This window comes from Staurois parvus, unplaced genomic scaffold, assembly GCF_062004578.1.
Source record: "Staurois parvus isolate SC_StPar_1 unplaced genomic scaffold, SC_StPar_1.0 ptg001202l, whole genome shotgun sequence".
Classification (NCBI taxonomy): domain Eukaryota; kingdom Metazoa; phylum Chordata; class Amphibia; order Anura; family Ranidae; genus Staurois; species Staurois parvus.
The window spans coordinates 237,066-252,210 of record NW_028318998.1 but is presented as its reverse complement, the minus strand read 5'-3'; the positions used below and the strand labels follow the sequence as shown (position 1 = coordinate 252,210).

At 39.6% G+C, this 15,145-nt stretch overlaps 1 long non-coding RNA gene across 1 annotated transcript; it reads right to left on the bottom strand.

The window, feature by feature from the left end:
* Positions 1-5,516: 5,516 nt before the first annotated feature.
* On the bottom strand, positions 5,517-14,142 carry LOC149438226 (uncharacterized). Its single transcript, XR_016307945.1, has 2 exons — positions 13,929-14,142; positions 5,517-5,664 (listed from the first exon to the last, which is right to left on the bottom strand). It is a non-coding gene; the product is annotated as an uncharacterized LOC149438226 (long non-coding RNA).
* Between the last annotated feature and the right edge of the window lie 1,003 nt (positions 14,143-15,145).

Below are 15,145 nucleotides of genomic sequence, written 5' to 3'. Positions count from 1 at the left end.
AAAGCAATCAATATACACTTATTGGGATTTTTTTTAACCAAAAACATGGAGCAGAATACATTTTGGCCTAAATATATGACAAAATTTTAGTTTTTTTGGATATTTTTTATGACAAATGAGAAAATACCATTTTTATACAAAAAATTTATTTTTCTTCAAAACTTTGTTTATTGCACCAAAAATAAAAAGCGCACAGGTTATCAAATACCACCAAAGGAAAGCTCTATTTGTGTGAAAAAAAGGACATAAATTTCATTTATGTACCGTATTGCATGACCGCGCAATTGTCTGTTAAACTAGTGCAGCGCTGCATAGCAAAAAAAGGTGTAAATTGCAGTATCTATACCATAGTTTGTAGACGCTATAACTGTCACACAAAGCAATCAATATACACTTATTGGGATTTTTTGGACCAAAAACATGGAGCAGAATACATTTTGACCTAAATTTGTAACTAACTTTCAGATTATTATATATTATTTATAGCCGAAAGTAAAAAATATCATTTTTCTTCCAAATTTTCGGTCTTTTTTTGTTTATAGCGCAAAAAATAAAAAGCGCACAGGTGATCAAATACCACCGAAAGAAAGCTGTATTTGTGTGAAAAAAAGGATGTAAATTTCATTTGGGTGCAGCATTGCATGACCGCGCAATTATCAGTTGAATTAGTGCAGCGTGGAATAGTAGAAAGAGGCGTGGTCAGGCAGGGGGGTAAATCCTGTAAAGGGCAAGTGGTTAATGCTAAAAAAAGGGGGGGTAATAAAAAGTGCCCATTTTAGTGGTTCCAGCTCCAAATAAAAAGGTGTTAACCCACATAATGCAGAAAGAATGAAAAGAAAGCATAAAAGCGCGCGCTACTAAGTGTGTAAGTTTAATGGGAAGTAAAGAGTTAATAATGAAATGCAGTCGGAATGGATGAAATGTGAGAAAGTGAATGTTCAAAAGTGTAGGCGATGGTGTCGTCTCAAATCCACAGCGAGCCCCACAGTCAGAGGATATTGCTCTTAAACCGACTCCCCCAGACTGTCTAAGGTGCTTCGGTGTACTCATCCGGTGTGGAGCCTATAACCTACTAATCCTCAGCCTGGGTGACAGAGGTGTGCCTCGAACCTACGACCATGCGCTCAGCGGACTGGTTCGCTAACCACTAAGCTACGGCCATCGCCGAATACATCCATGTACCAAACGGCCCTTTGACATCTTCCGACTCTAACTACGCATGCGCAGCTCAGGGGGCACGCGGCGGTCGGAAGTTCGTATTCCCTAATCCAAGTGCGCATGTGCTGTTTTCAGGCACGATCAGTCAGTCTCCGCAGCCCCGCTACGTACAGAACCGCCTTCCTCCCGGCATTTCCTCATCTAGCAGGCAGGAGGCAGTTAAGCGCTGCTCTATAGCTACGTCATATTCAAAACAAAGGGCAGTTTGATAGGGGCTGAAACCGGAAGTGGCCGTAGTATAGTGGTTAAGTGCACGGCATGGTGTACTCAGCTCAACGCCTCGTAGGTTCGAGACCCGCCTCCGTCAACTTTTGATGTCCATCTCCTGCTCTCTTTACATCAATGGGGATTTCACACGCCACATTTTTACCATTCATTTTCGGTCATTTGATCTATTCGGAAAGCCTTTCCTGGGAGGAGATTCTTCTGGGAACATGGTGACACGCCTTATCTTCCCTTACACAGGGAGTGCATTTCATTATTAACTCTTTACTTACCATTAAACTTACACACTTAGTAGCGCGCGCTTTTCTGCTTTCTTTTCATTCTTTCTGCATTATGTGGGTTCAGACCTTTTTATCTGGAGCTGGAACCACCAAAATGGGGACTTTTTATTACCCCCCCTTTATTAGCATTAACCACTTGCCCGCTACAGGATTTACCCCCCTTCCTGACCACACCACTTTCTGCTATTCGGCGCTGCGCTAATTCAACTGATAATTGCGCGGTCATGCAATGCTGCACCCAAACAAAATTTGCGTCCTTTTTTTTACACAAATACAGCTTTCTTTCGGTGGTATTTGATCACCTGTGCGCTTTTTATTTTTCGCGCTATAAACAAAAAAAGACCGAAAATTTGGAAGAAAAATGATATTTTTTACTTTCGGCTATAAATAATATATAATAAACTCAAAGTCAGTTATAAATTTAGGCCAAAATGTATTCTGCTCCATGTTTTTGGTCAAAAAAATCCCAATAAGTGTATATTGATCGCTTTGTGTGAACGTTATAGCGTCTACAATCTATGGTATAGATACTGCAATTTACGCCATTTTTTTGCTATACAGCGCTGCGCTAGTTTAACGGACAATTGCGCGGTCATGCAATACGGTACATAAATGAAATTTATGTCCTTTTTTTCACACAAATAGAGCTTTCCTTTGGTGGTATTTGATCACTGGTGCGCTTTTTATTTTTGGCACAATAAACAAAGTTTTGAAGAAAAATAATTTTTTTGTAAAAAATTGGTATTTTCTCATTTGTCATAAAAAATATCCAAAAAAACTAAAATTTCGTCATACATTTAGGCCAAAATGTATTCTGCTCCATGTTTTTGGTCAAAAAAATCCCAATAAGTGTATATTGATCGCTTTGTGTGACAGTTATAGCGTCTACAAACTATGGTATAGATACATTTACACAGATTTTACTTTCTGACTGCTTATCACATTTCTTGAGGTGCTAAAATACCAGGACAGTACAAACACCTCCAAATGATCCCTTTTTAGAAAGTAGACATCCTAAGCTATCTGCTGAGAGGCATATTGAGTCCATGGAAGATTTTTTTTTTCCCACAAGTTTCTGGAAAATGACAAAAACATTTTTTTTTTTTTGCACAAAGTTGCCATTTAAATGATTTATGTCTCACACAAGCCATGGGTATATGCGGAATTACACCCCAAAATACATTTTGCTACCTCTACCGAGCATGGGGATACCACGTGTGAGACTTTTTGGGAGCCTAGCCACATACAGGAGCCTGAAATCCAATGAATACTTTGAAAGCCTGAAGGTGCGTAACTTCCTCATTACACTTCCTCATTACCTATCACAGTTTCGGAAACCCTGAAATGTCAGGATAGCAGTAAATTCCCCAAAATTATCCCTGTTTGTTCCACCCCAAGGAATTTAAAAAGAGGCTGGGTGAGTATTTTTCAGATCAAATTTTTTCTCACAAGGTTTTGAAATATAAAAAAAGAAAAGAAAAAATATGTTTTTTTTTTCTTCATTTTCCAAAAACATTTGGCAACAAACAAGATCTGAAAAATACTCACCATGCTTCTTATCAAATTCCTTGGAGTGTCTACTTTCCAACAAGGGGTCATTTGGGGGGGGGGGGTTGGTGCTATCCTGGCATTTCAGGGCCTCTGAAACTGTGATAGGTAGTTAGGAAGTGTAATGAGGAAATAAAGAACTTTAAAAGCCTGAAGGTGAATATTGAATTTTAGGGTCCTGTACTTGGCTGGACTGCCAAAATGTCTCTCACATGTGGTACCCCCATACTCAGGAGAAGTAGCAGAATGTATTTTGGGGTGTAATTCCACATATACCCATGGCATGTGTGAGGAATAAATCATTTAAGTGACAATTTTGTGTAAAAAAAAAATGTATTTTGGGCCGGTATGTAAACAGCGGTTGCACCATGCATGTGAGGTATCGCCGTTAACGTCAGATCAAGGGCAGTAATTCTAACAGTAGACCTCCTCTGTAAATCTAAAATGGTAGCTTGTAAAGGCTTTTAAAATGTTGCCTATGCATATTAAAAATGTATGCAGTTTGTCATCATTGCACGGGGCAGACACAGTTTTAAATCATGTCACGTTTGGTATCTATTTACTCGGCATACCATCATCTTTTACATCTTACCAAATAATTGGCCAATATATTGTGTTTTTGTACATTAAAAGTAAAAAAAGTGTATTTTTGTTTTAAAAATTGCATTTGAAAAACCGCTGCGTGAGTACCATGTGACATAATAAATTGCAGCACCCACCATTTTATTCACTAGGGTGTCTGTTTTAAAAAAAAAAATATAATGTTTGGGGTTTAAATTAATTTCCTAGCAAAAAATACTGTTTTTTTTTAAGTGAACAAAAAGTGTCAGAAAAGGCTTGGTGTTCAGGTGGTTAGAAGAGTGAATGATGTGTGGCATAAACTTCTAATGCTGGCCATAAAATGCCCCCACCCCCCAAAAATAGGATTAGGAAGGTAGCAATAGCAGAGCGTGACGTCATTCGTACCGCCGGAGCCAGAAGGAGGCTCGGCGGACATCTTTACTAGGGTCAGTATTGCTACCTTCCTAATCCTATTTTTAACCTTTTATGGGTCTGGATCTGCATGCTACCCTGTATTCTATGCTGAGGCAAATAAATTTTCCTAAACATACTACACTATCTCTAGCACCTGTGTTTTTCTGGGGCTCCTTTGTGGAGCTGTTACCCCACAGAGAAGGTGCCTGTACCATTCAGAGGAGAGAGTTTCACCACCAATGTGGAGTGCCTGATTGACCTTAAAGGGGACCTCAGGATCCGGTTTTGAGTCTTTGGTGACCCACCGTGAGAGGGATGCCTGCCATCTGAACTTTGGAGGATCTGACATCTGGAATGATTATTCCTACATGCGCATAACCCATGCGTTTCTGGTGAGTGCGCATTGCTATTATTTGAGGCCGCAAGAGCTTTGGAAGTTTGCACCCTTTTATAAGAAACCACGAACATTAATACACTTACTTCTGACTGTTTTCAGTTTAATTCCTTTAGCGCTATATAAATCCTGTATAATAATAATAATAACAGTGCTTTTATTGCAGTCTGTGCACTTTGGTCCCAGGGACAATTGCACCCCTCCAATTCTTGTATATAGTAGGTGTCACAGAGACGGGAAAAGAGGCAATATCTGCCCAGAGTGCTTACATTTAAAACAATAACTAAAAAACAGGTGAAGAAATGTCACCAGCACACCAAGGATGCCTCAAGAATGGGTCCAAAGCTTTCAATGGTCATATGATAAACACAAGGCAACGCTTCGAAGCCATGCAAAGCCTCATCATCAGGCCTCACTTGCCTGACGAAGGGGCCCTGCGTGGTTCAAAAACGTTTCCTTGTGTTTATGTGACTACAAATTGACACTTCGGACCCATTCTTGAGGAATCCTTGGTGTGCTGGTGACATTTCTTCACTTGGACTGTCTACGGATCTCGGCCTGTAGTCACTACAACATCCAGCTATACTGAATAGCCATCTGCAGGAGCATGTGCATTGGGAATATTGGGTTTGTAATTAAAAAACATTGAAATGTTTTGCAAAGTGTAAGATCCAAACCCCACAGTGCGGACCGGGACAAACCAGCCATGCGGGAAAGTAACCCTCACGTCTCTGACTCATATCACTGGAATGGCATCATCAAAGGTGACTGAGGACAAGCTGCTTACAGCATTGCAGCCTAGGCAAAGTCACCTGGAGCTCAAGGATTGTATTTCAATGCAAAAAGGTATCATAATAAAAAAACACGATGCTGTATTTTGTGACATTTTCATAATTTAGTAATGCGGACTTAAGGAAAGTTACTAAAACAACTGTAGGATTGTCACTCCGAGTGAGACTAAAAGCAGGTATGCCATCTCACAGCGTGCTGCCACTTCAGTGATGTTCAGCCACCCATGGATTCCTACATGGAAGAAAAATATATTTTAAATATATTTGAAAAATATTCCTCCCAAATATATTGACATATACTGGAAATACTACAATTTCGGTTGTATTCCACGTGGGTGGTCGTTATAAACAGGGGCGCTAATGAGCTCACCAATGATATTATTCTTTTTCAATCTACTGCTTTGTACACATGATGAGAATATCGGATGAATTATCGTCTGGTTGTTTTTTCGCATGACCATCTCGAAAACGAAGCGGTTACTAAAGTTCCAAAAATTCCCATATATATATATATATATATATATATATACTGTATGTTGAAATGCTTTGTTATTACAAAATATATGAGAAATATTTTTAAAAATACATTTTCAAATATACTGTATGTCTTTAAAATAACATTTAATCTACATTTTTGGAATGCATTTACAAATATATGTTAAAATAACTTTGTTATATATTAAAAAAAATCTGAAGAAAAGATTTTAAAAAACATATATTTTTAAAAATATTTTTCATATATTGTAATATATAAAAAAACACATTTCAACATGCAGTGTGTGTATGTGTATGTATATATATATATATATATATATATATATATTTATTGAAATAATTTTTTTGACAGCTTAGGTTTCTTAACCGATTTTATATTTCGTTCAGTTTTTTTTTTTATAAAATCATTCTTTACAAATAAATATTAAATACACGGTGCTTACATGTTAGCAGCTGAAGCTGGGCTGTCTATTAAGGAAGCCCAGCATTAGCTCTGCACATTCTGACTGTTTTTAAACTAAAAATATAGTCTGTATTGCTGTCTTGGACAATTCCCAATGGGATGGTGTATGATCAAGAGGAAAGAGAACATATCATAGTGCAACCCCATAAAAAAATAAACCGCTTTAATAAATTGGAAAAGGAATTCACAAAGATAATAAAATAACAAGCATGTGTATATATCCATCAACCAAAACAGTTCCTTACATCGCAAATTCCGGTTTGCGCAACACCGGAAGTGACGTCATTAGGCTCCTCCCGATGCGTTGCATCACTGGTCACGTGACTTCTTCAGGGTGATTTCAGTTTTTGGTTGACTTTAATTTTTTTGACACCTTAGATTTCTTAACTGATTTTATATTTCATTAGTTTTCTTTTTTTTAATAAAATCATTCTTTTACAAATAAATATTAAATACACGGTGCTTACATGTTAACAGCGGAAGCTGGGCTGTCTATTAAGGAGGCCCAGCATTAGTTCTGCACATTCTGACTGTTTTTAAACTACAAATTTAGTCTGTTGCTGTCTTGGACAATAATAGATAGTGGACCCTCTATGCTATATATACCTTGGAGAAACCAGACAGTAAGAAAGCTGCCCTTAATCACTTTGCCCAATTCCATTCATCAGAGAACAATGGTGCTCAGCTTCAGCCTCTGCAAGCCACTTCAGTAACAATATGTCACTTCAACCTCAGCCACTTCAACCTCAGCCACTTCAACCACTTCAGTAACAAAACAAGCAAAGCCAGCACACCAGTAAAGATCCTTGGTATCATTTATTATATCAAATGGCTAAGAAATGGCTCAACTGGTACAGTTTTTTTGGATATTTTTTATGACAGAAATGAGAAAATATCGTTTTTTTAAAAAAAGAAATATTTTTTCTCAAAATTTTTTTGTTTATAGCACCAAAAATAAAAAGCGCACAGGTGATCAAATACCACCAAAAGAAAGCTCTATTTGTGTTAAAAAAAGGACATAAATTTTATTTATGTACCATATTGCATGACCGCGCAATTGTCTGTTAAACTAGTGCAATGCTGTATAGCAAAAAAATGGTGTAAATTGCAGTATCTATCCCATAGTTTGTAGACGCTATAACGTTCACACAAAGCGATCAATATACACTTATTGGGATTTTTTGGACCAAAAACATGGAGCAGAATATATTTTGGCCTAAATTTATAACTATCTTTGAGTTTATTATTTATAGTCGAAAGTAAAAAATGTCATTTTTCTTCCAAAGTTTTGGTCTTTTTTTGTTTATAGCGCGAAAAATAAAAAGCGCACAGGTGATCAAATACCACCAAAAGAAAGCTCTATTTGTGTGAAAAAAAGTACGTAAGTTTTGTTTGGGTACAGCACTGCATGACCGCGCAATTATCAGCTGAAGTAGTGCAGCGCCGAATAGCAGAAAGAGGCGAGGTCAGGAAGGGGGGTAAATCCTCAGGAGGTCAAGTGGTTAATGCTAAAAAAGGGGGGTAATAAAAAGTCCCCATTTTGGTGGTTCCAGCTCCAGATAAAAAGGTCTCAACCCACATAATGCAGAAACAATGAAAAGAAAGCAGAAAAGCGCGCGATACTAAGTGTGTAAGTGAAGTAAAGAGTTAATAATAAAATGCACTCCCTGTGTAAGGGAAGATAAGGCGTGTCACCATGTTCCCAGAAGATTCTGCTGGGACTATGAAAGGCTTTCCGAATAGATCAAATGACAGAAACTGAATGGTAAAAAAGTCTGGCAATGGCGTCTCAGATCCACAGGTAAGCACAGAGAGAGGAAGGAGCTGGGCTCTTAACCAATCAATCCAGGTTGTCGACGGAGCTTCGGTGTGAACGGCCAGAAAGGGGGCCTATAACCTACTACCCCGGAGTCCGAAGTGACAGAGGTGTGCCTCGAACCTACGCTTCGCAGACTGGCGTGCTAACCACTACACTACAGCCATTGCTAAGGAAACAGTCAACTTGACCTTTTTGGCACATGACGAAAGGAAATAATTTAGACCCAAAATATGAAAGCCCAACTTTTGCCAAAATGCTTTAATTAATTTTGGATAGACGAAGAAAGGATCATGAGACTCTTTCAGGTTGGTGCTGTTAGTGGAGATGGGGAATCTCTCCAATGTGACACTGACGAAAAAAAGGCTTTTTTTTAGTATAGTTGGGGAAAGTTAGAACAGCTAACCTTTTTTTTACACAAAATTGCCACTGAAATGATTTATTGCTCACACATGCCATGGGTATATGTGGAATTACTCCCCAAAAAAATTCAGTTAGTTCTTCTGAGTATGGGGGTACCACATGTGAGAGGCGTTTTGGCAGTCTAGCCAAGTACAGGACCCCAAAATCCAATATTCACCTTCAGGCTTTTAAAGTTCTTTATTTCCTCGTTACACTTCCTGACTACCTATCACAGTATCGGAGGCCCTGAAATGCCAGGATAGCACCAACACCCCCCCCCCCCCCCCCAAATGACAACTTTTTGGAAAGTAGACACCCCAAGGAATTTGATAGGAAGCATGGTGAGTATTTTGCAGATCTCGTTTGTTGCCACAACTTTTCGAAAATTGAAGAAAAAGAAAACAAAAACATATTTTTTCTTTTCCTTTTTTATATTTCAAGACCTTGTGAGTAAAAATGAGCTCTGCAAAATAATCACCACACCTTTTTTTAAATTCCTTGGGGTGTCTACTTTCCAAAAAGGGGTCATGGGGGGGGGGGTTGGTGTTATCCTGGCATTTCAGGGCCTTCAAAACTGTGATAGGTAGTGAGGAAGTGAACTGAAGAAGTTACACACCTTCAGGTTTTCAAAGTGGTCATTGGATTTCAGGCTCCTGTATGTGGCTAGGCTCCCAAAAGTCTCACACGTGGTATCCCCATACTCGGAAGAGGTAGCAGAATGTACTTTTGTCATTTTCCAGAAACTTGTGGAAAAAAAAAAATCTTCCATGGACTCAATATGCCTTTCAGCAGATAGCTTAGGGTGTCTACTTTCCGAAAAGGGGTCATTTGGGGGTGTTTGTATTATCCTGGTATTTTAGCACCTCAAGAAATGTGATGGGCAGTCAGAAAGTAAAATCTGTGTAAATTCCATTATCTATATCAGGGGTGGGCAAACTTTTTGACTTGAGGGCCGCAATGGGTTCATATATTGGACCCGGGGGCCGGACCAATAGTAGATAAATTATGTGTATGTGTCATCCATAGTAAGTATAGTAATATTCCCCCATAGTAAGCATAGTAATTAATCCCCCATATAGTAATTCATCCCCCATAGTAATTCATCCCCCCTATAGTAATTCATCCCCCCTATAGTAATTCATCCCCCATATAGTAATTCATCCCCCATAGTAATTCATCCCCCATAGTAATTCATCCCCCATATAGTAATTCATCCCCCATAGTAATTCATCCCCCATATAGTAATTCATCCCCCATAGTAATTCATCCCCCATATAGTAATTCATTCCCCATATAGTAATTCATCCCCCATATAGTAATTCATCCCCCATATAGTAATTCATCCCCCCTATAGTAATTCATCCCCCATATAGTAATTCATCCCCCATAGTAATTCATCCCCCATATAGTAATTCATCCCCCATAGTAATTCATCCCCCATAGTAATTCATCCCCCCTATAGTAATTCATCCCCCATAGTAATTCATCCCCCATATAGTAATTCATCCCCCCTATAGTAATTCATCCCCCATAGTAATTCATCCCCCATATAGTAATTCTTCCCCCATATAGTAATTCATCCCCCCTATAGTAATTCATCCCCCCTATAGTAATTCATCCCCCATAGTAATTCATCCCCACTATAGTAATTCATCCCCCCTATAGTAATTCATCCCCCATAGTAATTAATCCCCCATATAGTAATTCATCCCCCATAGTAATTCATCCCCCATAGTAATTCATCCCCCATATAGTAATTCCTCCCCCATAGTAATTCATCCCCCATATAGTAATTCATCCCCCATATAGTAATTCATCCCCCATAGTAATTCATCCCCCATAGTAATTCATTCCCCATATTAATTCATCCCCCATATTAAGTCCCCAAGTCCCCCCTGTGTCAATTCACTTACCTTTGCTCCGCGCGTTCCTCTCGCCGTGTCCCGCGCCGTTCCGGTGTAGCATGAAAATCTGTCTCCTATGAGGATCTGTCCCCCTCGACGTATCTGCGCATGTGCCAGTTTCAGGCATTAGCAGCCGATCGGCGATCTCCGGCACATGCGCAGATACGTCGAGGGGGACAGATACTCATAGGAGACAGATTTTCATGCTACACCGGTCTTCAGGGCGGACTGTGAGGGGAGCCTAGCTCCGCGGGCCGGATTAAAAGGTCCGCCGGGCCGTATACGGCCCGCGGGCCGTAGTTTGCCCATTGCTGATCTATATCATAGTTTGTAGACGCTATAACTTCACACAAAGCAATCAATAGACACTTATTGGGATTTTTTTTAATCAAAAACATGTAGCAGAATACATTTTGGCCTAAATTTATGACAAAATTTACGTTTTTTTTGATATTTTTTATAACAGAAAAGAGAAAATATCGTTTTTTAAAAAAAGAATTTTTTTTTCTCAAAATTTTTTTGTTTATAGCGCCAAAAATAAAAAGCGCACAGGTGATCAAATACCACCAAAAGAAAGCTCTATTTGTGTGAAAAAAAGTACATAAATTTAATTTATGTACCATATTGCATGACCGCGCAATCGTCCGTTAAACTAGTGCAGCGCTGTATAGCAAAAAAAATGGCGTAAATTGCAGTATCTATACCAGGGGAGGGCAAACTTTTTGACTCGAGGGCCGCAATGGGTTCATATATTGGACCCGGGGGCCGGACCAAGAGTAGATGAATTATGTGTATGTGTCATCCATAGTAAGTATAGTAATATTCCCCCATAGTAAGCATAGTAATTAATCCCCCATATAGTAATTCATCCCCCATATAGTAATTCATCCCCCATATAGTAATTCATCCCCCATAGTAATTCATCCCCCATATAGTAATTCATCCCCCATATAGTAATTAATCCCCCATATAGTAATTCATCCCCCATAGTAATTCATCCCCCCAATAGTAATTCATCCCCCCTATAGTAATTCATCCCCCATATAGTAATTCATCCCCCATAGTAATTCATCCCCCATATAGTAATTCATCCCCCATATAGTAATTCATCCCCCATAGTAATTCAGCCCCCATATAGTAATTCATCCCCCATAGTAATTCATCCCCCATAGTAATTCATCCCCCATATAGTAATTCATCCCCCATAGTAATTCATCCCCCATATAGTAATTCATCCCCCATATTAATTCATCCCCCATATTAATTCATCCCCCATAGCAATTCATCCCCCATAGCAATTCATCCCCCATATAGTAATTCATCCCCCATATAGTAATTCATCCCCCCTATAGTAATTCATCCCCCATAGTAATTCATCCCCCATAGTAATTCATCCCCATATAGTAATTCATCCCCATATAGTAATTCATCCCCCATAGTAATTCATCCCCCATATAGTAATTCATCCCCCATATAGTAATTAATCCCCCATATAGTAATTCATCCCCCATAGTAATTCATCCCCCCAATAGTAATTCATCCCCCTATAGTAATTCATCCCCCATATAGTAATTCATCCCCCATAGTAATTCATCCCCCATATAGTAATACATCCCCCATAGTAATTCATCCCCATATAGTAATTCATCCCCCATAGTAATTCATCCCTCATAGTAATTCATCCCCCATATAGTAATACATCCCCCATAGTAATTCATCCCCATATAGTAATTCATCCCCCATAGTAATTCATCCCCCATATAGTAATTCATCCCCCATATAGTAATTCATCCCCCATATAGTAATTTTGACTCGAGGGCCGCAATGGGTTCATATATTCGACCCGGGGGCCGGACCAAGAGTAGATGAATTATGTGTATGTGTCATCCATAGTAAGTATAGTAATATTCCCCCATAGTAAGCATAGTAATTAATCCCTTATATAGTAATTCATCCCCCATATAGTAATTCATCCCCCATATAGTAATTCATTCCCCATATTAATTTATCCCCCATATTAAGTCCCCAAGTCCCCCCTGTGTCAATTCACTTACCTTTGCTCCGCGCGTTCCTCTCGCCGTGTCCCGCGCCGGTCCGGTGCAGCATGAAAATCTGTCTCCTATGAGGATCTGTCCCCCTCGACGTATCTGCGCATGTGCCAGTTTCAGGCATTAGCAGCCAATCGGCGATCTCCGGCACATGCGCAGATACGTCGAGGGGGGACAGATCCTTATAGGAGACAGATTTTCATGCTACACCGGTCTTCAGGGCGGACTGTGAGGGGAGCCTAGCTCCGCGGGCCGGATTAAAAGGTCCGCCGGGCCGTATACGGCCCGCGGGCCGTAGTTTGCCCATTGCTGATCTATATCATAGTTTGTAGACGCTATAACTTCACACAAAGCAATCAATAGACACTTATTGGGATTTTTTTTAATCAAAAACATGTAGCAGAATACATTTTGGCCTAAATTTATGACAAAATTTACGTTTTTTTTTATATTTTTTATAACAGAAAAGAGAAAATATCGTTTTTTAAAAAAAGAATTTTTTTTTCTCAAAATTTTTTTGTTTATAGCGCCAAAAATAAAAAGCGCACAGGTGATCAAATACCACCAAAAGAAAGCTCTATTTGTGTGAAAAAAAGGACATAAATTTCATTTATGTACCATATTGCATGACCGCGCAATCGTCTGTTAAACTAGTGCAGCGCTGTATAGCAAAAAAAATGGCGTAAATTGCAGTATCTATACCATAGTTTGTAGACGTTATAACTGTCACACAAAGCAATCAATATACACTTATTGGGATTCTTTTGACCAAAAACATGGAGCAGAATACATTTTGGCCTAAATGTAAAACTAACTTTGAGTTTATTATATATTATTTATAGTCGAAAGTAAAAAATATCATTTTTCTTCCAAATTTTCGGTCTTTTTTTGTTTATAGCGCGAAAAATAAAAAGCGCACAGGTGATCAAATACCACCGAAAGAAAGCTGTATTTGTGTGAAAAAAAGGACGTAAATTTGGTTTGGGTGCAGCATTGCATGACCGCGCAATTATCAGTTGAATTAGTGCAGCGTGGAATAGCAGAAAGAGGCGTGGTCAGGAAGGGGGGTAAATCCTCAGGAGGGCAAGTGGTTAATGCTAAAAAAGGGGGGTAATAAAAAGTGCCCATTTTAGTGGTTCCAGCTCCAAATAAAAAGGTGTTAACCCACATAATGCAGAAAGAATGAACAGAAAGCATAAAAGCGCGCGCTACTAAGTGTGTAAGTTTAATGGGAAGTAAAGAGTTAATAATGAAATGCAGTCGGAATGGATGAAATGTGAGAAAGTGACAAAATGTTGGCGATGTAGGTGTCGTCTCAAACCCACAGCGAGCCCACAGACGGAGGAGCTGGGCTCTTAACAGACTCACCCAGACTGCCTAAGGAGCTTCGGTGTGCTCATCCGGTATGGGGCCTTATAACCTACCACCCCGCAGCCTGAGTGACAGAGGTGTGCCTCGAACCTACGACCATGCGCTCCGTAGACTGGTTCGCTAACCACTAAGCTACGACCACCGCCGAATACATAATGTACCAAACGGCCTTTTGACATCTTCCGACCATAACTACGCATGCGCAGCTAAGGGGGCACGCAGCGCGGCGCTCGGAAGTTTTGTATTCCCTAATCCAAGTGCGCATGTGCCGTTTTCAGGCACGATCAGTCGGTCTCCGCAGCCCCGCTACGTACAGAACCGCCTTCCACCCGGCATTTCCTCATCTAGCAGGCTGGAGGCAGTTAAGCGCTGCTCTACAGCTACGTCATATTCAAAACAAAGGGCAGTTTGATAGGGTCTGAAACCGGAAGTGGCTGTAGAGTAGTGGTTAAGTGCACGGCATGGTGTACTGAGCTCAACGCCTCGTAGGTTCGAGACCCGCCTCCGTCAACTTTTCATGTCCATCTCCTGCTCTCTATGCCTGAATGGGGATTTCACACGCCACATTTTTACCATTCATTTTCGGTCATTTGATCTATTCGGAAAGCCTTTCCTGGGAGGAGATTCTTCTGGGAACATGGTGACACGCCTTATCTTCCCTTACACAGGGAGTGCATTTCATTATTAACTCTTTACTTACCATTATACTTACACACTTAGTAGCGCGCGCTTTTCTGCTTTCTTTTCATTCTTTCTGCATTATGTGGGTTCAGACCTTTTTATCTGGAGCTGGAACCACCAAAATGGAGACTTTTTATTACCCCCCTTTTTAGCATTAACCACTTGCCCTCTACAGGATTTACCCCCCTTCCTGACCACGCCTCTTTGTGCTACACGTCGCTGCGCTAATTCAACTGACAATTGCGTGGTCATGCAGTGCTGCACCCAAACGAAATTTACATCCTTTTTTTCACACAAATAGAGCTTTCTTTCGGTGGTATTTGATCACCTGTGCGCTTTTTATTTTTCGCGCTATAAACAAAAAAAGACCGAAAATTTTGAAGAAAAACAATATTTTGTACTTTCGGCTCTAAAAAATATATAATAATCTCAAAGTTAGTTATACATTTAGGCCAAAATGTATTCTGCTCCATGTTTTTGGTCAAAAAATTCCCAATAAGTGTATATTGATTGCTTTGTGTGACAGTTATAGC